Raw genomic sequence first — 23064 nt, forward strand, 5'->3', positions numbered from 1 at the left:
GCATTGCTGCCATCAACCAATACAAAAAGATGCAAAAATGTTGTCCAGATGTTACAAAAATGATACAATGGTCCATATACTTAATTTTTAATCATTAAAATTAACGACGAAGCAGTTAGATGCTCAATTGTTCATTTTACTGATTCTCACATAATAAATTCCCATAGCATTAGAATTTTGTCCAGAAAGATCTGCTGACAATTTAAATTTACCTTGACATTTGTTACTACTTAATGAATAAAGAAATTATAATTAATTATTATGTGACACAGCACCCATGGTAAAAAGAAATGGATCTTAAATTGAAATTGTGTTTTTCATTACAGCTCCATATAGTCGGCACAGATGGAGTGAGGTTACAGGAGCAAATGTCCCTTATTGTTTCCAATGCGTTTCTTTTTTTCTTCTTACACTCGTTTAAATCGTTTGAGTGCAGTTTTCATGGCCTATGGAATAGCTGCTCTGAGGGGACTCCACCATCCGCTCACAATAAATGAAATGTGGCATGCCAATCTGTGGTTAGAGGCTCAGGTCATGATAAATGCCCTCATACATAAATTACCTAGTTGATTCACAGCTAATCATCCATACAGATGCACAGGGCACCACTGTCTTGCGATTTGTATTTCTGGTAAAATTGTGTGAAATAAGGTTGACATCCAACAATCAGACATATATAATCCAGCTGTATGCATGCATGCAACACATCAAACCACATGTAAAAATGTATAATTGTGAAGTTATCCAGTGACTACTGGATATAACCATTAAACTAATTCTTTAATGGATGTATTCAGCAGATACTAATTAAAGTAACTAATATACCTTTAGACTTAAATTCTACTGCTTTTGGAACATTTCAGTGCAGTTATAATGTGCCTTGTCTGTGATACAAATGATCCAAATAACAAAAGAGTTCAGTGCCCAGTGAACATAGCCTCTTCCACTCCTCTTTCAAACCATCTGTATTCTATGTGCAGAATGTGAGCATTGGCAAAAGAGTCATCTTTATCCTTTAGATCAGGGGTCGGCAACCTTTCTGATGATGAGTGCCATCTAAAATTTCCTCAGAAGTCAATGTGCCATATGACTGCATTAGCAATACATTTAATAACGCTCTATATTAACAGTTACACACTGTATAGAACCACTTTATAGAATTATATTTGTTTGCAGATGTTGGCAGCTATCAGCGAATAGTTTTCAGCTATTTTGAAACATAAAACAGACACTTTTTTTCCATAACAAGAACTCCATAACAGCAAATGAACTGTACAACAGAAAATGCAAATGCTATTCATGGTCTCCTCACAACAATGATAAGAAAAATAAACTGGGCCAATATGGCATGTTTGTTAATACAGGGTTACACATGTTAATGTGATCTCTGATCTCCCACTCAGAGACACATGTCTCCAAGTTTCCTGCATTACCTGTCCACTCTCACACATAGTGTCCGGCTACCTAACGGGTGGCTGTGGCTCAGGTAGAGCAGATCAGCTACTGATCAGAAGGTCGGTGGTTCGATCCTTGGCTTCCCCAGTCTGCATGTCAAGTATCGTTGGACAAGATACTAACCCCAAATTGCCCTCTGATGCGTTCATCGGAGTGTGAATGCGTATGAACGCAGGTTAGTTTGCACTTGTGTATATAAGTGCTTGTATGAATAAGTGCTTGTATGAATGGGTGAATGAGGCATGTTGTATAGAGCGCTTTGAGTACTCCGGGAGAGTAGAAAAGCGCTATATAAGAATCAGTCCATTTACCATTTACTCTTTGTGTGAGAGAAAATCTGCTCACACAGATATGTATTCAAATACTGTCAATAAGGCCTCTGCAATGTTCTGAAGACAGTTAAACTTGTCAGGTAGTGATGTCCAGCAGGTGAAAATGCAAGCTCCATGAACACGCGCAGTTATGAATTCTAGCTGCGTTCATAGTTCTGCAAACTTTGACCCCCACAGAGTCGAGCTTTTCAGTTCAATCAGCTGCATTTCGATGTGCTCTTTGTCCAGCCAGTTAGTGCGAGACAAATCCAGCTGCTCTTTAATGCTTTCTGGTTTCATCAAAAAAGAAAACATTGGTCCATACATCTGAAAGTCCCGAAAATGCATTGTGAATTCTGTCTTGAGCCTACGGATGTATCCATGTATTTCCTCTGTGCTGATGCTGCGCTGAGTGGGCAGCTGCTGAAGTATTTGAAGTGTCAGAATGCGGAAATTTCAACATCGCTTGAAAAAACTGCCAGCTAGCAACGTCCCTCTCACCGGTATGCTAAGTTTTTTTAGCCAATTACAAGTTGAATCTGGTAGTTGGGTTTGTTAGCTAAGATACTGACATTAAGAAGCGGCACAACTAATGTGTCTATGCGAGCTAATTTGCAATGTGCGCCACTGGCCCGGCCATTGTTTTTTTAAATGCACCTTCTCAGATTAATTCACTGCGTGTCGTGCCCAGGGCTCGACTGGGACAAAAAAATCAGTTTGGGCATTTTGACTAGGTTTTATAGGAAAAGCCATGAAGAATGAAAACAAACGCTGTTGTGACAGTGATGTACACTGTGTTGGGTCTGTGTTTCAGAAAAGAAAGAAAAGAAAGGAAAGAATGAAAGGAAGGAAAGGCCTTGTTAAATCATGACACGTTTTCTCCATTTCTGGGAGGAAATCATACCAAACGTAAGTGGTAGGCTCAACTTTGCAACAAAAGAAAAATCATCAGCTAGTTTAATTCCAAACCATCCATCCAATCAGCCACACCACACACAACATACAGCCTAAGTTTGTTTATTAGCTATGAATTTAATCCCCAGGTCTGTTCTTCTTCACTCATTTAGGCCACAGATCTATTTTATTCAGTTTTCCTTTTTTCCCTTCGTCATAAAACATGTGACATGTTGTCATGTACTTCACAAAACAAGTTTGTTCTTATGTACTCAGAGGTATGTATCTAGGTGCAGGATTCACCCGCACATCAAAACAGGAAAATCAGTGTTTTAGAGTCTCCACTCTAACAGACTCCAACACATCCCATTCACTTCTGCTAGAATTCAGTCACCTTTCCTTAATCTAAGAACGATCAACTAATTTGCATATCAGCTATTAACCCACCAAGTTGACAGGACAACAGAAATGCATGTTCAAAATATTATCACAAAAATAGAATTTCCCTCATACATACATACTTGTGCTGCATCAATCAAGCAGAAAGCATCTCCCAATTTACTATATTAACAACTAAATTTATTGTCTGATCACTGGTTGGTCAAACCAGAATCTTTTTTTCCCACAAAAGTTAAAATGTTGTCCTGTAACCTAGAGAGTTAATTGTCAGCATTGGATAAATTCAGCATTTGATAACAAGCTGATTTTCATTGCATGTGTGTGTTATTAAGCAGGTTTAATCTATGTCTGTGGAGCTGTATATCCAGCAGGGCATGTTCTTAAAGCTGCCTTTCCTACACATTTTTCTGCTATTATTTGATCATCTCTTAACTAATTTGCTATTAGTCCACTGGTCTTTGCATCACTTTTCATCACACTAAGTGACTTGGACAAGATGACAAACAGAATCTCATGCTTAAGATGCTGTCTAATCTTCATGAGCTCTCTTGTGTTTGTAAGTGTTAGTAAGGTTAACACATTTTCTGTTTGTGTGTGTGATTTTGTATATGTTTCTTTTTGCAGTGTTTCAGACTCCTTCACAATTTTCCCACTTAAAGCAGTTTCCTTTTTTCCCAGGATTGCTAACCCAAATTTTGATATCCCACACTAAACGACAGCATTCCTCTGTGTCCCCACCTGCTCCTCTCACTCCATTCTCCTCTCCCACTTTGCAGTCCAATGGCAAACAGTTCTCTTCAGCTTTGTCCTGTATCATCCTCACTGTCTCATCTTGTCATTCCACTCCAAAAGTGGCAAATGTCACTCAGACAGTCTCCTCAAAAGTCATCTTCACACACAGTGAAGTTGCAGCTTGCTGGAAACTCATCTCCATCAATCCATGATGATGGGTTTTCTTTCTCTCTGATGCCGTTTGCACACACTGCTGCTGAATCTCTCTCAGGACTCTGTTGTTGTCTGTTGGGCTGCTGTGAACTGTAGATGTGCTGTGCTTCTGGAACTGCACTCCTTGTCTTCAGGCAGAGGTTAGCTTCTAAGGAGCTTATTGTCTCAGGGTGAGAAACACATCGGAGTTAAGCTGTAAACACCACTCAACCAAAAGCTCGGCCTCAGTGTTTCCTAATGATGTGAAACCTATAATTTTCTTCCAACTGCTGCATGTGGAAAATTGATCTGCTTTCACCTGAAAGTGACAAACCAAGACATTTTCATTAGTCTCTTCACTGCCTAAACAACACACATCTCTCTCTCTCTCTGTTTTTTTTTTTTGAACCCTCCTTTCTTAAAAAAAGAAAGTGGGATTGCAGTTGCTTCAGGCTGAGAAACACCAAACACTCTTCATGTTATCATTCATATTCCATCCACACAACTATTTCTTTCTTTTGTGTCCACTGGGCAGGTGACCTGGTCTGCCCCAGCTGGATACCTTTTCACACACACCGTGACATCAGACACATTCACACTCACTTCTGCTTTGCGCACAATTTCACTTCATTCGTCAATGATCTACACACTACGTGCTGCCCAATAAATACTTTGCAGTGTATTTCATCCCCTTTCAAGGCAGACTTACTCAGTTTATTCTCCAAAACAAAAACATGATGCTGATGTTACAAAAGTCTCACACACATGAATCAGGATGCAGAAAAGCTGTTGCCCATATGAGGTGCGATGAAGAAACTGAACTCACGGATAGCTGCATACTCGAGATATCATAGCTCTGTTTCCCTCCCCTCTGATACGGTCAACCAGCTCCTGCTCTGAACATGTGTAGCTTGCTCATCAGCTTAAAAGCGACTGCATACAAAACGACAATCAAACTCACTCAGGCAGACCACGTCTGACCCGCACACGCACACAAAATAGGCCTACCGCTTGCGTCTACACGCACAGCTTGCACCTACACGCACAGCTTGCGCACTCTGTTGAAAGCTCTCAAACGCCCCTTATGGCGGAGAATTCAACCATCGGACACTCTCTAACGCCCCAAATGGCGGAGATTCCGAACTCTCCTACGGCGGAGTCACCAAAACCTAGGTTGTCTTTAAAACTCTCAACGCCCCCAATGGCGGAGAAGCCTGCGTCTCTCTCACGTGGCTAGCGCGCTCCCATACCTGCATTCAACGCACAGCACGTAGCCACTCTCTAAGGCCTTCTGTACTCACTGTTCGTGTTGTTTTCGTTCACGGGAAGAGTCTCTGGATCCGATCAATCGCCATCCAGCCTGAGGGGAGTTCAGACGCAAACTGTCCGGCCTGGTGACAAAGTTAAGCACCAGGTCTTTCAACAGGCGTCCCAGACGCTGGCTGCTAGCAGACTTTGGCGGCGTCATCTCCCTCTCCTCGGTGGATGTGATGTGTTGGGTTCCGGCTCAGAGGACCAAATAAATGTTGGGTCTGTGTTTCCACAAGCCCCGCTAGTTTAGAGACTAACAGAACATCTTCAACCCGCTAGCGAGGGAAGTTTTTGGTCAAGAACCAGCTCTTGAAGCTCACGCTCCTAACCTGTCTCCAGCCCAAAATCCTTCAGAGAGCAGCTGTCCCCGTAGCTATTTATTGACATGACAGTTACAATACACAATACAACACAAGCACCTCCCACCGTAAAACCCCCCAATGGTTCTAAGACAAGGCACTATGTGTGTGAATGTGTAAGCACGTATGCATGTGTAATAACGTGTGTGTGTGTGTGTGCGTGTGTGTCATGTGAGAATGTGTGTGTGTGTGCCTCTCTGTATGCATGTGTCTCTGTATTAGTGATGTGTCGGTCGCGAACGAAATGGCTCTTAGAGTCGGATCTTTGATGTGAACGACGCGAGCCAGCTCCTTATCGCGAGCCGTGGGCTTTTTTTTTTTTCTTTCTCTCACCCTCTCTCTCGCACTGTTTTTCGCTTCACTCTGCACGCGAGTCTTGTGCTTGCGCTGGGAAGACGGGGTAGGGGCAGTAGTTACAGTCGCAGTAGCACAGGAACAGAGCGGGAGGGAGAGACAGAGAAAGAGAGCCAGGGACAACAACGTCACATTAGAAAGGTATAGGTAATCATCCACAACTATTTTCAGTTGCGGATGATAAAGGATTCAGAAAGTTTATTCATGCAGGCCCATATGACAGAGAATGTGCATCTTCTTTTTGTTTTCATATTTGAATTTATATTTAATTGCGTTGTGGTTTGCAGTGTTTTGTGTTGTTTCACTTTAAATTTGTTTAAAAGGAAAAAGCTGAAAATTTAAATAGTTAAAAGTTGAAATGTGAATAGTTGGTTTTTGTATTATATGATTTATTTATTTTTATTTTATTTATTTATTTATTACATTTTTTACGGTGGCCCCTAGAGACAAAGCACGTACAAACTTTAAAACACGTCTGAACTCTGAAGCACGTACAAACCCTGAAGCACGTACAAACTCCAAAACACGTAAAAACACGTACAAAAGACAACAGAAGTGCTCCAGGATCCTAGGCGCAGTGTTGAGCTTTTGTTACCTAGTGGCTACACAAGCCAGCAAGTACCAGCGACCGGATTTGGTGTGTGGTAATAACAGGTAAATGAACATTTTTTGAATTATTTGAATATATATGAGTGCATGTGTATAAATACACAAACAATACACATATGCTTTCAATTGTGTAATTTAAGTGATCTAGGTAGCTCTGTTTTGGAAGTTCAGTTAACGCTAGAAATGTGTTTTGTAGTTTGTACGTGCTTTTTGGAGTTTGTACGTGCTTTGTCTCTAGGGGCCACCGCATATATATAAACATGTATAAATAAAACCACTTTTTTTTTACATTAGTAATTCTTTTTGTGCATAATTTTATATTGTTGTTAATAATAAATTAATTAAAGCAACAAAACAACCTAAAGAGCCGGTTCGGAGCTGAAAGAGCCGGCTCTTTTTAGTGAGCCGAGCCGAAAGAGCCGCTTCTCTAAAAAGAGCCGGAAATCCCATCACTACTCTGTATGCATGACTTCCTGCTCACCAAAAGGATTATAAAAGCAGGAAGCAGCGTCACAAGAAACAGATCTTCCAGATAGAATGTATCTGCAATAAAACCTCCCCCAGCACAGAGTGGCTGGAGACGTGGTCAGAGACAAAGGAATGTCTTGATCCTATAGATTGAAGTAAGACCTTACAAATTTAAGGAACACAATGACAACATTCAACAATTAGACTTTTCATCTGATGTAAAATGTATAGAAATATATACCAACAAGACAGTGTGTTAACTTTGGTTGCAAGTTTCAGATAATTATTTATTAAAAGAGAGACATTTTAAATGGGAATAATAAAAAAAAGTATTTCTTTGTGCCCCCTTTCCCTGTTAATGCCCTACCTGGCCCCCTGGCAAAACCTTGCTAGATTCACCCCTGCACACTTACCACCTATCAGCTACATAGAAAAGGATCCTGGTGTTATTTGTCTTTCTGAAACCGTTCATAAATTCCCTTCAACTCATTCATGTCACCTAAAAGGTAAACCTGTTTCTCCATCACCTGTTCAGCTCTGATGATTTTGTAAGGACATCTACTGGTTTCATCTGCATGTTTCTCTCTCACCACATATCCAAACCGATATCATCACCAGCAGCTTGTACAGCTGTTGCTCCAACAAATTAATTTCAACAACAGCTAATCAAGCTTAAACGTGCTGCTGTGGTTTAGCGCGACATCCGCTGGTTTCCTCTTTCTGGCACAAAGTGGGAGACAAACAAACAAGAGAGACGGGACTTGCGTCAGAAATACCGATCAGCTGATCATTGATCAGTTTCATGATTGAAGTAGCAACAGGAGAGGGAGGGGGAGAGAATGAGAGAAGAAGAGGCAGCTGTGCAGCATAAAGATACAGAATAACTCCAGCTTTGTGTCTTTTTCCATCCTAGGTGAAGTACGGGACAAACTGTGTTCCTTTTTTGCTCAATACGAAACGCATAATATTTTCTCTGAATATGGGACGATTCCGTTTTTTACGGGACGGTTGGCAACTCTACTAACTAACCTTATGAATAAATAATAGACTGCAGGTCATAACTTCTTACCTGAAGTTCAGTTCACCTGACACTTGGACTGGCGGCCGCCTCGGGTCTCTCCTCCTCCTGCCTCCTCCCCTTTCCCTCATCCACCTGCTGGCCTCTGTTGAAGCTTGACCATAGCCACCACCAAACAACTGAGTTATTTTTACACATCGGCCAGCATCTGGCCAATCCACCACCAAAATCACCATCAGCCCACCGGGTATGCCTGATGGCCAGTCCAGCTATGGTCGTGCCATCAGTTAACCCTTCACGTGCCAGCTGTGGCACATGTGCCCAGGGTTGCCGACCCCTGCTTTAGATGCATACGTATAGCTGAGTCTCATCCTTTCGAGGTGGCTCTTCTATGTTGTGCCATGCTTTTATGGAGTGGCTATTTGGTTTCTCCAGTGCATGCCAAGCCTGCTAATATTAACTAATCTTATAAAAAAAATTTAAAAAATTATAAACGGTCATTTAAATGATCATTTATAAAAAAGACCAAGTATCATCAGAATTCAACTATTTTTAGACATTGAATTTATTACACTGAATTTTTATCCTCCAAATTTCCCTGCAAAAATATCCACCTGCAAAATTTCACCTGCAAAAATTCAACTGCAGAAGTGATGAACTTAAATGACCCAAACGAGAGCAATCAGCACTAGATCGAGTTGAGCAGCTCTCAGCCAATTAAATTACGCTGTTTGATCACATGACACTGTTAGCCAGCAGTGTGTCTCCTAAAAGAGAGCTGTTTAAAGATGAGTGAAGTGTGAAGTTTTTCTCCTAAATAGAGATCATTACAGAACGCCTAGTCCTACTTAAAATCCCATTCATTTTCCTTTTATTTTATCATCTACTCGAACTGAGGAAAACGTTTGACTAACCCACAGACAATTTCCGCGCCTCCCCTCCCTGTCTGCAGAGGCAGTTTTGAAGATGGCAGCGGCAAACCCTGGCGGTTCTCCGGTAAGTATATTGTTTCTTATCTTCAAGTTTATCTTTTGAAACATTAATTTTATTTAAATCCGTTGCTTACTTATAAAGTACACAGACAGGGTCTTTGCTCAACTCGTCTGAGGCGTGTCCTACTAAGCGCTACATGCTAGCATCCTGCTAACCGAGCTACCCTTTACATGCTGTGCTTTAGAAAATAGGACACTCGGTACAAAACCATACTGCGCAGATATTGATAGGTAGATGAACAATGCAAATAAAATGTTGGAAACGAGAACGGCATTTGGTGAAGGGGTAAAATACACCATGAATAAAGCCATAGAGTGAATGGCTGCCATGGTTGCAGAACGGCCTGATTTAATGACAAGAATGGGGAAAAGTGAGGTGAAGTGAACCAAAGCCACAAAACACGGTCAGACAAGGCGGGAATAGGGCAGTGATATGTCTGTCAGTATGAAGTTGGTGTGTGCTTTGATGCACAAAAACTCGAGACCGGTAGCAGGAAGATGGGAGACTCGTGTTTCACTGGAATAGTGGTGAATTAAAACATCCTTTGTTGGGGAAATTTGGGTGTAAATGCATCCATACAGGCGAGACAGAGGCAGACCAGGCAGAGAAAACAAGGCAAACATTAGAAATATTAAAACGGAAATATAGGATTAATATAACATACAATTAAGGAAAATTGAAGGAGCACAATGTAAATTATATTGTAAATTCATTAAAACAGCATACTCTGATGAAAAGAAACATTTAATTGGGTAGGATGATAATAATAATAATATGAAAAAACAAGATGGGCATGTATACTTGTACCCAGAATTTAACAACAATAAAGTTGTAGCATGCCAGTACCTTACCCCATCCATTATACCCACACTTTCAGAAAAGGATATGGTCAATATCTTTACAAATACTATCTAAACTTAAACAGATAGCACAAGTTAAAAGTAAGACTTTGAGGGTAAAAAAATACGAAATGACAAATAAGCCAATTATTACATCTGCATCGAAGACATTGAGAGACCATCTTGATTGAATGTAACTTCACTCCACACAAGTTTTATGGTAGACATATTTATATTGGCATCTAATAAATGGTTAATTCTTAGATTTTATCGAACGTTAATTTATAAATAGTTTCTGTCTGTATGTGTTTGTTTCAGATTATGTAACATGAAATTATTCAGTCAGAATATTCAGTTGGATGCTGACATCATCCAACCAAACTGCTGCTGTGATGAATCAGAATACAAGGTTTACTTTAGCAAGACTTATGACAATGCTACATTTGACTAAATTGTTACATATATATATGCATATATATATATATATATATATATATATATATATATATATATATATATATATATATATGTATAGTCCGATATTGTCTCTATATTTTGTTTTTTGCAACATCTTGCAGAGAACAGAGTCAGGGTGGCCAGGGTACCAGCTTGGTCAATCCTGAAAGACCATCCGTTCAGCAAGAAATGACCAGGTGAAGACGTGAAAAAGTCGTAAACTAAACACTCTGCATAGGCATGGAATTTTCACTCAGGGCTTGAATTACAACAACAGTCAATCACATAAAAAAATACTTTTGGTAGTTCTGTGTCTCTGTCTCTCTCCTCCAAACCCAGATGGCTGCTGGTACTGCTGGAGGTTTCTTCCTGTTAAAGGGGAGTTTTTCCTCTGCACTGTCACTTCATGCTGCTCAGTGTGAGGGATTTTTGAGGTTGAGTCCATATGTCCTGGGAACAACTGCTGGGCAATGACACCATGCAATCTTCTGGGATTCCTTAGAAAACTTGTGAACTGCACTTGTCCTTAGTCTTCACTGCTCACCTTTTTACAGTGTATTAAATCAAAATGCCCCAGTTTACGCTTAGACAGGCTGTCCAAAACTTGAGGATAACTCTGGCCAATCTAATTCCAGGTAGAGCCTATTATGTTTCAAACGTGCTTGATTAGCAATCTCAGTCAACTTATTTTCACAAGTATTACAAGAATTTAATGTGTGAAATGTAACTTGAAACACAGAACATTTTTCATTTCTTTTTAAATCTAAACACATAAGGAATGTAGTTAAAACACAATGTAAACTAAATTAAAAGTAGGCTATTTGTAGAGCTCCTCCATAGTGTGTCAGTTGAGGGCTTTCAGGGGAGCCCATCTCTCTTTAAGAGGAGCCGAACTCTGTCTAGCTCCCCCGTAATTCCAACCCTGTGTATACTGCAGTGTTAGTGCTGTGTTTAATTTGTATAAACAAACTAAAAAAACAATTGATAATAGTCGCTTTTAAATAATTTTGTTAAAAATCTTTGTGACAGGTCTTTTCCTGGTATTTTCTCAAGAGGAAAGGGGAAAAAGGTGATTCCCTGCTTCATCTCTGGTGCCTGCTAAGAAGCCTAAACCTCCTGAAGTGGTATTTTATTTGCTGCCAAAACAAATGGAGAAGACCCCGAAAGAACATGAAAAAATATCCACACACAGGCAGGGATGGGTCAAAGAACAACACATCTTGATGAGAGCACAACACATGAAGAGGTATAAACTTATTCTTTTTATTCACCGATCAAAACTGAGAAGTTTTTGCTTAATAAAAGTGTTGCTGAATGTGACCATCACTGCAAGTCACAGATGGCATTTACAACAAATAATATTAGTATTGGATATTCATCATTAATTATGAAAACGGAACTGTAAAGTTTGGATTGAAAAATATTTTTTTTATTACATCCTGTTTGCACTGTAAATGCATGGTTCTTTTACTATTTCTTGGTTTATACAGGGGTATAATTAATGTTAAATGTGTTATGTCTTTAGACTCAGAGATTGTATTTGTATTATTGCTTTCAGTTAAGGGATGCCCTGAAAGATTTGTTTCCCAAACTGAAGGAGGTAACAGGTGGCTGGCTGCTGTTCAAATTTGGGGGTGTGTATAAATTCTGCACTGTGTAAGGATGCATTGTCTACATTAAACTGGGAACTCATCCTGCTTTTTAATAAGTATTGTTAGGACCAGTGTTGGTCAAGTTACTTGAAAAAAGTAATCAGTAACTAATTACCGATTACTTCCCCAAAAAAGTAATCCCGTTACTTTACTGATTACTTATTTTCAAAAGTAATTAATTACTTAGTTACTTTTTAAAAACACAATTTACAACCTGAATAGGTGATAAAGCGATAGATCTTTCAGCCCAACTCTACTTTTTCTACATAATCCATCATACAAAATGTAATCAAATGAAAACGTCTCTTTTTAAAACTTGTTTTATTAGTTTTAACCTTTTAACTTTATGCATCAAGCAAAAATTTAATTATATGCAACATTCACTGACTGGAAGAAATTTGTTTAATATTTAAACTTATTTTCTGCACATTCCAGCACATAAAAAATATATATTTTTTGTGTGTTTACACTCACTCTTTCAAATAGATGCAAGTAAAACACAGCAGAAAATAAATAACATCAAAGACTAGCGGTCCTGTTGCTCTATTTTCACCTGTAAAGCAGGAGTGGGTTAGGCGGAGGTTTACCCTGGTCAGTGGAAGAATCCGCGAGTTTCTCTGTGAATTTCCCATTACGTCGTAGCGCACTCGGTGCTTGCTTGGAAGTTTAGGGGGATTTTTTTCGCTGTAAAAAGAAGTTTTCTTCCCACGCACAACGGACACTAATGTTTTTGTCACTTTTTATGGAATCAAACTCAAAATAAGGTCAGTACTTCCACGCTTTAAACGCTGCACGCTCATACTCTCTCCCGTACTCGATATATTATCCACTGTTGATCTGCACACAGCTGTTGTCACGAATGTCTCACTCGCTTACGTCACTGTCATGAGACATTCTCGCAAAAAAATCACGGTTTTAGTAACGCAGTAACGCAGCGTTCCTACGGGAAAGTAACTGTAATCTAATTACCGTTTTTGCAATAGTAATCCCTTACTTTACTCGTTACCTGAAAAAAGTAATCGGATTACAGTAACACGTTACTTGTAACTTGCAGAAGTTGGAACAGTTTGTTGCCAGGATGGGACGGGTCCTTCAGTATCTGCGCTGCTCTAGTCCGGCATCTCCTGGTGTAGGTGTCCTGAAGCGGGGGGAGAGCAATCCTGCAGAAGCGTTCTGCTGTACGGATCACTCTCTGGAGAGCTTTTTGGTCCTTCACACAGCTGTTCCCAAACCACGATGTCATGTTCTGTGTGAGGATGCTCTCCACAGCGCCTGTATTGTGCTTTATGCTGGGAAGAGGGGGGAGGAGCGGTAGTTACATTCAGTAGCACAGGAACAGAGCAGGAGGGAGAGAGAGAGAAAGAGAGCCAGGGACAACAACGTCACATTAGAAAGGTATAGTAATCATCCACAACTATGTTCAGTTGCAGATGATAAAGAATTCAGAAAGTTTATTCATGTAGGTCCATATGACAGAGAATATGCATGTTCTTTTTGTTTTCATATTTTAATTTATATTTAATTGTATTGTGGTTTGCAGTGTTTTGTGTTGTTTCACTTTAAATTTGTAAAAGGAAAAAGCTGAACATTTAAATAGTTAAAAGTTGAAATGTGAATAGTTGATTTTTGTATTATATGATTTATTTATTACATTTTATGTGGAGTGAATAAATAAAAGTATATTTACGATGGCCCCTAGAGACAAAGCACGTACAAACTCCAAAACACGTAAAAACTCAGAAGCACATGAAAAACTCAAAACACGTACAAAAGACAACAAAAGTGCTCCAGGATGCTAGGGGCAGTGTTGAACTTTTGTTACCTAGTGGCTACACAAGCCAGCAAGTACCAACGACCGGATTTGGTGTGTGGTAATAACAGGTAAATGAACATTTTTTTTTATTATTATTATTTGACTATATATGAATGCTTGTGTATAAATATACAAACAATACACATATGCTTTCATGCTTTCAATTGTGTAATTTAAGTGATCTAGGTAGCTCTGTTTTGGAAGTTCAGTTCATGCTAGAAATGTGTTTTGGAGTTTGTACGTGCTTTGTCTTCGGGCCACCGCACATATTTATATATAAACATATATAAATAAAACCACTTTTTTTTACATTAGTAATTCCTTTTGTGCATAATTTTATATTATTGTTAATAATAAATTAATTAAAGCAAAAAAAACAAACTGATGAGCCGGTTCGGAGCCGAAAGAGCCAGCTCTTTTTAGTGAGTCGAACCGAAAGAGCCGGTTCTCTAAAAAAAATATATATATATATATATATATATACATATACATATACATATACACACATGTACACAATGTAGCTTGCCATCACCAGTGTGTGAATGTGTGTGTGAATGGGTGGATGACTGAATGTGTAAAGCGCTTTGGGGTCCTTGGGACTAGTAAAGCGCTATACAAATACAGGCCATTTACCATTTTCATACCACTGTCTTGTTGGTATATGTATGATTTCTATACATTTTACATCAGATAAAAACTTTGGTTGTAAGATTTAGATAATTATTTGTTAAAAGCTAGACATTTTAAATGAGAATAAGAAAGAAAAGTATTTCTTTGTGCCCCCCTCTCCCTGTTAATACCCTACCTGCCTCCCTGGCAAAACTTTGCTAGACCCGCCCCTGCACAGTTACCAGCTGTCAGCTACGTATAAAAGGATCCTGGTGTTATTTGTCTCTCAGAAACAGTTCATAACTTCCCTTCAACTCATTCATGTCACCTAAAAGGTAAACCTGTTTCTCCATCACCTGTTCAGCTCTGATGATTCAGTAAGGACATCTCCTGGTTTCATCTTCGTGTTTCCCTCTCACCAGATATCCAAACAGATATCATCACCAGCAGCTTTTACAGCTGTTGCTCCAGCAAACATCAGCTGATACTAGAAATTAATATTAAACAAATTCTAACAACAGCTGATCAAGCTTAAACATGCTGCTGTTGTTTAGCGCGACATCCGCTGGTTTCTTCTTTCTGGCGCAAAGTGGGCGATAAACAAACGAGAGAAAAGGCGATCAGCTGATCATTGATCAGTTTCATGATTGAAGTAGCAACAGGAGAGAGAGGGGGAGAGAATGGGAGGAGAAGAGGCAGCTGCAGCATACAGACACAGACTCAAGACTCAATACGAAACGCGTAATATTTTCTCTGAATACGGGACGATTCATTTTCTACAGGACGGTTGGCAACTCTACTAACTAACTTCACCATCAGTAACATCATAGCACCCACCCAGCTGTATAGAAACTCTGTCATGCTAGCTATTACGCAGTACGAGTTATTGTAACTGACTGTAAACAGTCAGCACAACAAAAATAAACTACACCTAAACTTGGTTTGACCCAGATAGACTGCAGGTCATAACTTCTTACCTGAAGTTCAGTTCACCTGACACTGGGACCGGATTTCTGCACAATTTGGTCATGAAATGGGATCTGAGCTTCATCAAAGTCACAACAATAATGAGAAACTGCTTAAAGTCAAACCACGCAATTATGTTTTTATGTTATTGAAAATACCATGGAAATTCTTTGAGTTGGTTTAGTTTAAGCAGACTGTGATTGTCCAGATGTCCTTGATGAAGATCAGATTACATTTCATGACCAAATTGTGCAGAAATCCATGAAATTCAACAAGGGTCACCCCCACGACTTTTCCTGCAACTGTATGTAGCTCTCCTATTCTAAATGAATTGCTGACAAAACTGAACAGCCATAATGTAGACGTCAGCACCAAAGGACTGGGATGCCGCTCTTGGATTAACAACGTCCTGTAAAGTTGTCATTTGTTCTTCTGTCAATGTTCGGAACAACAATGCTTGAATGGTTATGGCAAGATAGGCCACTGTCCTCCCAGTCAATGTCTGGAATCTTGAATCTGGAAGCCCTGCAACAAACAAACAAAATTAGGAAAGAATAATTGTATATAGGAATCAATGAGTACTAAAAATGTGCACCTTTACCTGTGTGTTTTCTGGAACAGGAACAGGGTGATATCTGTGACCCAACTCCCACAGCTAGTTGGGACTCATGTTGTTTTCTGTTCGCAGTGGATGGTTGTCCCATCCACTGCAAAATGTATTCAAATCATCCTCCAGTCGAGGAAGAAAGACGTAATGGCAGCAAAAGAGGTGTGCAGCATTTGAAATGTCAAGAAGGCCTCTTCCTCAAGGCTGTGAAGAACATCGTAGTAAATGCATGTAATGGCCAACCAGAGGTCTCTCCATAGTCACTCTATACTGAAATAATATATAAAAAATATTTACTTAGGGATGGCTTTTCTTTGGTGTGTAGGAGAAATTCCTTGCTCGTTTCTAACCCTACATGAAATGTGTGCATGACAACAGTAATAATACATTATCAGGGCATGTAGGAAGGACCCAGGCATATCCCAACCCAGCCATTTACAATATCACTTAAAAGGTGCCAAAAGGGTTGTAATGATCAGTGGCAACACATGAGACGACAACCAGACCATTAACACAGAATGAACATTCAGGGAAGGAAGGAACAGACTGGAACAGGTGCAGTGAATAACTAAAAAATAGGGCAGAGTCCTGAAGGTTCTTTGGGGTTTGTAGGACCTGTCCAATATTTTCTTCCTTGAGGGGTAAATAATGGAAATTGGGAAAAAAACCAAAAACAAAAAAAACACACCTGACACATATCAGACAGTATATCCTGCTGGATAGAGCACTGTTTACTAAAGACATTTTACTATAAAAACTTTATTATAAAACTATACCCTTTAAATGTTTCTGTATTTTTAAATGGAAATAAAGCTGCAACAGCTTCCATCTTAATGCAGAAACATTTGAGGTTGACAGTATTTTATGAGAACAAACCTTTTATTGTGCACACTCTTTCCTGAAATGAAACTGAGCAACCTCCACATTTTCCCCTCCGTGGTCGCCACGAACTCTGAAAACAAAGAAAAGTAACCCAAAACATTCTAAGCTTTAAACAAACTTAGATAGATCTGATAATAAAGAACATATGCCTTAATCAAAGTTTAAAAAAAAAATCCGTAAAACATTTGATTGCTACTGCTCTGGAATGCATCTAAAAATGGTCTCATGAATGCACTTTCCAGCATGTGTCAGTATGAAGTTTAATTTAACATAGCTGTTAAATCGTTTTTCAGGATTTAACAGGGTAGTAACAATTTGTTAGATTCATTGAATTTGTAGGAAATTAAGCAAGTGTCATCTTGTCTCATTATGATCTGTGTAAAGAGACAATTTTAAGAATATTTTCGCAACAATATGTTGTTGGGTCTGTGCTTCCACAGGCCCCGCTGGTTTAGAAACGTATTCTCGTTAACAAAAGAAACAAGACAATCAGCAATCGATCCATTTTACTTGCGCAATGGAGGCCCTGGTCGGTGTCTCAGAAAGCCCTCTAAATCCAACCGCAAAATGACCCCGGCTTAGGCCTCCGCTTGCCGCCTTTTATTGAAAACAGTTACAATACACACAAGCACCTCCCATTGTAAAACCCCCCTATGGTTACAAAAGACAAGGTACTATGTGTGTATGTGTGTGCACATGTAAGCACATGTATGCGTGTGCGAGAATGTGTGTGTGTGTATGTTTGTATTTGGGGGTGTGTTTGTGTGTGACTTCCTGCTGATCACAGAAGGGTCATCTCCCCTCCTCCAGTACATGGCTCAACTTTAATGGTTCACCATATACAATCATAGGCGAGCCCCCTAATGGCCAGGAGTGACCATTCCTCAGAAGATAAAGAAGCCAGGATGTCGCATGGAATGTGCCTCCAGTTAAACAGCTACAGCTAATTACTTCCCCCAGCATCATAAATGTGTAGGGGAGGAACAGAAGAATATCTAACCATGCAGTTTAAGGCACAGTTTACAAATTTAAGTAACACAATGACAACATTTAACGATTTGACTCCAACATATGTACATCAAAGTAAACACATAAGTCGTCTATGCCATTTAAAAGTGGTTACCCACAATTTTTAAATGATAATACAAATTTTTCTTGATGATGATACTGAATTTGAAATCCTGGTGTAACAGTGAACCCAACATCATAAAATGATTACCCTTGTAATGTCAGGGAGGTTCAACCAAGGAGGGAAAATATTACTTTCTCACCCCTTGTAGCCAATTGCATAACAGCACTGCTTGGTAAAGGTGCTGAATTATTTTTTTTTCTCAATATCCCCAAGTCACTATAACAAACATTTGAAATGAGAGATATATATTGAGGGAAGTTAGAATCATCTTAATCAATTTTTAATGAAATATCCACAGATATTTTTACAAAGGTATGTAAGAAAATACCTAACCCAGAATGAAATACATTACTTATTACCTGAGAGGAAAACCAAACTTCTCGGCTGATTTTTGGAAGAATGCTAGTGTTGTTGATGCCAGATTGTTGGAAGCAGCACCGAGATACATAATCTGCAAAGGAAAAAGAACAATGAGCAACTTCCATGTAAATATTGCATTTGATTTACAAACTAAACTTACCTTACGAGAAAAGCCATCAATACCTCCAAAGATCACAATGTTATAGCTGAGTGGGGAAAACAAAATATGTTTAATCTATTTTTGAATTATCACTTTGAAGTGTTTAAATGTAAGTAATGCAAGATGTAATTTATGTCTGTCCAGATGCAAATATAGTAACGAGTATGATAACAGAATACAGTTCTGAACATTTGCAGCTCAAATAATTCTCAGGAATATCTTTCACTTCAAAAGATCAAATAATTTACCATATCAGTTTATGGTTTGTGTCGATATGCATTAGAGACTGTGGTCCTGGGATGGAATAAGCACGTCGAGCAATGCATCCCAAAGAAACCATCCTTGACACAACACCAGCTGTGTCAACACGGTGCATAGAACTTCGAACCCTTTGGTACTGGACTCTGTGTCTGGGATGGACAAGTTCAGTTCCAGAAGGCTGTTAAGATGATGGGGGGAAAGAGCCATTCTTAAGCACCCAGTAGGTCCCCACTCAAACTGAATGACAGCACTATGTAGATTAATTCTATCCTTTTCTCTGTTTATCAGAGTATGTAAACTACATAATGCATCTGAGAAGACAGGGCAAACCTCAACTTGACTGGACAAAGCTTATAGAAAAACTAGTTCCTGGGTGCAAATGAAATCTAAAAAGTCCAGATCCAGGGGAAGGTGTTCAAGACAATGTTCTAAACGTGAATGCAATCTCTGAAGAATATGATGTAGGAGAAGATCCTAAGAAAGAGGAAAAAGTAGAATTATTTTTGTAATTTTTAAATCACCAACAAACAGTGAGTTAAAAACACAATGTTAGTTACGTTAACTGAATATTCTTAGGCTATAAGATACCAATGTTTATTTTATCATATTTCCTTATGGTTCTTGTGGTTCTTAAAAAAATGTATTTTGTAATTCATGCTATTTGTTGCAGTATTCTGATTTTCTGGTTAGGATTTTATTTATTCTTTTTTTACATCTTTTGTTTTAATAGCACAGCATATTTAAAAATGGAGCTCACAAGAAAAAAAGCTTTATATTCTATTTTATCTTTTTTATTTAAATGTTTTTGATAACAAAGCCAAACCAAAACTTACTGAAGAAAGGTGGAACTGATTCTTGAGTTCAGTGTTCCTAAGGAATACTCTGAATGGATGAAAAAAAAAAAAGAAAACAGATTGCCTGGTGGTGTGTTTCATTTATGAAAAGGTCAGAAAATAAAATTTGATATTGTAAAATGTAATCCCTTTTGCTGATGAAACAGTGAGCATGAATTTCTTAATGGGTCGCTCAGTTTGGGGAAATTGTGGGTACGGTAGCCTGCAAGGGCCTCAACTGCTCCATTCCCACAATGTGCAACAAATGGGCACAGCTGATCTTCAAGAGTGGAACATCGGCCAGTTACTTCCAACTTTAACGCAGCTTGTAGTCTTGGAGAGCAGCATGCCAAAACTGCTTCTGCTAACAGAGGAAACGGATTGAGAAATCCATGCAAACAGATTCATAAACAGAAGGAATATTATTTTACAGGATTAATTATCATATCAGCCCCTGGCTGACCGCAAGCCCTGAGGGTGTACACGAGAATCAGGAGAAGCAGAAGGAATATCCCGTTCAATTTATGCTATCTGTTTAAGTTTAGATAGTGTTTGTAAAGATATTGACCATATCCTTTTCTCAAAGTGTGGGTATAATGGATGGGGTAAGGTACTGGCATATGGAGGACCACAAGAGCCACGCACATTGAAATGAAAAATTTTGTGCTTAATTAATGAATTGTAGAATAAAATCTGCATTTGTAAATTCATTTTTGAATTCCAATTTAATAAACTGATTTTTAAAATGCTTTTTAAGTCTTCATTTCAAAAGACATTTTCGAATTCCACTTTAATAAACTTCATTTCAAAAAACATTTTCAAATTCCACTTTAATAAACTTCATTTCAAAAACCTTTTTCAAATTGCACTTTAATAAACTGCATTTCAAAATCTATTTCCCTTTCCTGTTTGCTCAGGGATTAGCATGTGGATTAGCACTTGGATTAGCAGATGGATTAACAACTTCATTTTAAAAATCTTGCTGCTATTCAAATTAGCCACACCGTGGGATGTAAGGAGCTCTCTGATTGGTTGTTCAGACACAGGCTGTCTGCCAGCCTGGATTTTTCTAGCTCATAGCTTCGCCCTGCTAAGAAGCGTGTGTGCTTGTACAAAGGCCGTTCAGCCTTGGGATTTACACTCGGCTCGACACGGATATGTGAAAAATGAAGGGACCCTGCAGCAAAACGGAGAGCCAACCTCTGACTGAGTGCCTGTTTATGCAGTCTGACCACCTGTGAAGGTAACGTGCTAACATGGCTAACGCTAGCATCACTGCACGTAGCCCCGTTATTTTAAGCTCATTTTAGCTTATGAAAATTTTACGTCGCAGCTGTATGAGCTAGCTACATGTTTTGTAAGCTGCTGTGCTCTTCACAAATAAAGCTGGAAGCAGCTCAGACTATTAGAACCAGCACTGAGGCCTGTTACATTTATACAGTGTTAGAGCAATGGCTGCAACCTACAGCCTTTAAACTAGCGATTAAAATGCTGACAGTAAACTCGTCAGTCCTGATGTTACCACATTACTTTGTGATAGTTAAGAGTTGAAACAACTGAGACAGGCTGATTAAAATAACAGCTGTCAGTTCTCGCATTCAATATATCAAGACTGGAGATCACACTACTGATTTCAGTTCATTTAATATGTGAGTGCACTGATTCATTCTAAACTGGATATAAATGATGGTCAAAGGTTGTATATATGATGAATTCATCAAATCCCAGCCTCTAACACGGTGCGCTGAATCTTAGCTTTGAATGTCCAGTATATTCTAATCAGTGCAATGTAAGCATTCACTGAACCTACAGTATCTACACCTGTGTGGCAAATGTGTGGTAAAGATACAGATAATGAAATTTTATTATTAATACAATATACATCATGAGAAACAAAAGCTGAAATTGATTCAGTTTAGTACTTTTCTCTGTATGCTCTGTGATTATAAAGGCCTTAAATTCTGTGATATATACTGTAAATGATTTTCACAGAGGTCTTAAAGTACTTAAATCACTGCTGATAGTCTGGTTGTTTATATTTTCACGTTTCTGTGTCTGTAGGGCTGTTTGATGACAATTTGGACTCCTCTGGGAGATGAGGACACACCCACACCTGTTCCATACTGCAGCCATTGATGGTGTTACGGCTCTGAGTCAGCTTTGGGGCAGGGAACTCAAAACTGGATTATAGATGGCAGACAGTTGGTGTCGTAAACCACCGCCTCTGTTCAAAGATGGTCGCTCACAGTGGACATAGATGGCTTGAAAGAGGAGTGAAAGAAGCCATCAGACACTTTTCTTTGTAAGCTCCTTTGACTTCCCTAATTGTATGTTATATTAATCCTATATTTCCGTTTTAATATTTCTAATGTTTGCCTTGTTTTCCCTGCCTGGTCTGCCTCTGTCTCGCCTGTATGGATGCATTTACACCTAAATTTCCCCAACAAAGGATGTTTTAATTCACCACTATTCCAGTGAAACACGAGTCTCCCATCTTCCTGCTACCGATCTCGAGTTTTTTTTTCTCAAAGCACACACCAACTTCATACTGCCCTATCTGACTGTGTTTTGTGGCTTTGGTTCACTTCACCTCACTTTTCCCCATTCTTGTCATTAAATCAGGCTGTTCTGCAACCATGGCAGCCATTCACTCTATGGCTTTATTCATGGTGTATTTTACCCCTTCACCAAATGCTGTTCTCGTTTCCAACATTTTATTTGCAGTGTTCGTCTACCTATCAATATCTGCGGAGTATGGTTTTGTACCGAGTGTCCTATTTTCTAAAGCACAGCATGTAAAGGGTAGCTCGGTTAGCAGGATGCTAGCATGTAGCGCTTAGTGAGACACGCCTCAGACGAGTTGAGCAAAGACCCCGTCTGTGTACTTTATAAGTGAGCAACGGATTTAAATAAAATTAACGTTTCAAAGGACAAACTTGAAGATAAGAAACAATATACTTACCGGAGAACCGCCAGGGTTTGCCGCTGCCATCTTGCTGCTCTGAGATTCAAAACTGCCTCTGCAGACAGGCAGGGGAGGCGCGGAAATTGTCTTTGGGTTAGTCAAACGTTTTCCTCAGTTCTAGTAGATGATAAAATAAAAGGAAAATGAATGGGATTTTAAGTAGGACTAGGCGTTCTGTAGTGATCTCTATTTAGGAGAAAAACGTAATCACTCACCTTTAACCCTTGTGCGCCCGCCTGTTCTTGGGGCGTGGGTCATGGTGACCCCCGAGGGGCGTGTATGTTATTATTACGATGGTATTGATAGATGATGATGATGGTGATAGGGTGGGGGGTCGCTAGGACCCCCTCGGGGCATATGTGTTATGCCGATAGGGTGGGGGGTCGTAGCGACCCCACCGGGGCATAAGTGTTATGACGACGATAGGGTGGGTG

The 23064-nt window shown here is 39.3% G+C and overlaps 1 pseudogene across 1 annotated transcript; it reads right to left on the reverse strand.

Moving 5' to 3' along the window:
• Positions 1 to 14382: 14382 nt before the first annotated feature.
• On the reverse strand, positions 14383 to 22657 carry LOC146377105 (uncharacterized; annotated as a pseudogene). Its single transcript, XR_014801682.1, has 7 exons — positions 22628 to 22657; positions 18820 to 19010; positions 18572 to 18617; positions 18411 to 18502; positions 16914 to 16989; positions 16026 to 16307; positions 14383 to 15939 (listed from the first exon to the last, which is right to left on the reverse strand). The product of XR_014801682.1 is annotated as an uncharacterized LOC146377105 (transcript).
• Between the last annotated feature and the right edge of the window lie 407 nt (positions 22658 to 23064).

This window comes from Perissodus microlepis, chromosome 11 (assembly GCF_051167445.1).
Source record: "Perissodus microlepis isolate ML-2025 ecotype Zambia chromosome 11, ASM5116744v1, whole genome shotgun sequence".
NCBI lineage: Eukaryota > Metazoa > Chordata > Actinopteri > Cichliformes > Cichlidae > Perissodus > Perissodus microlepis.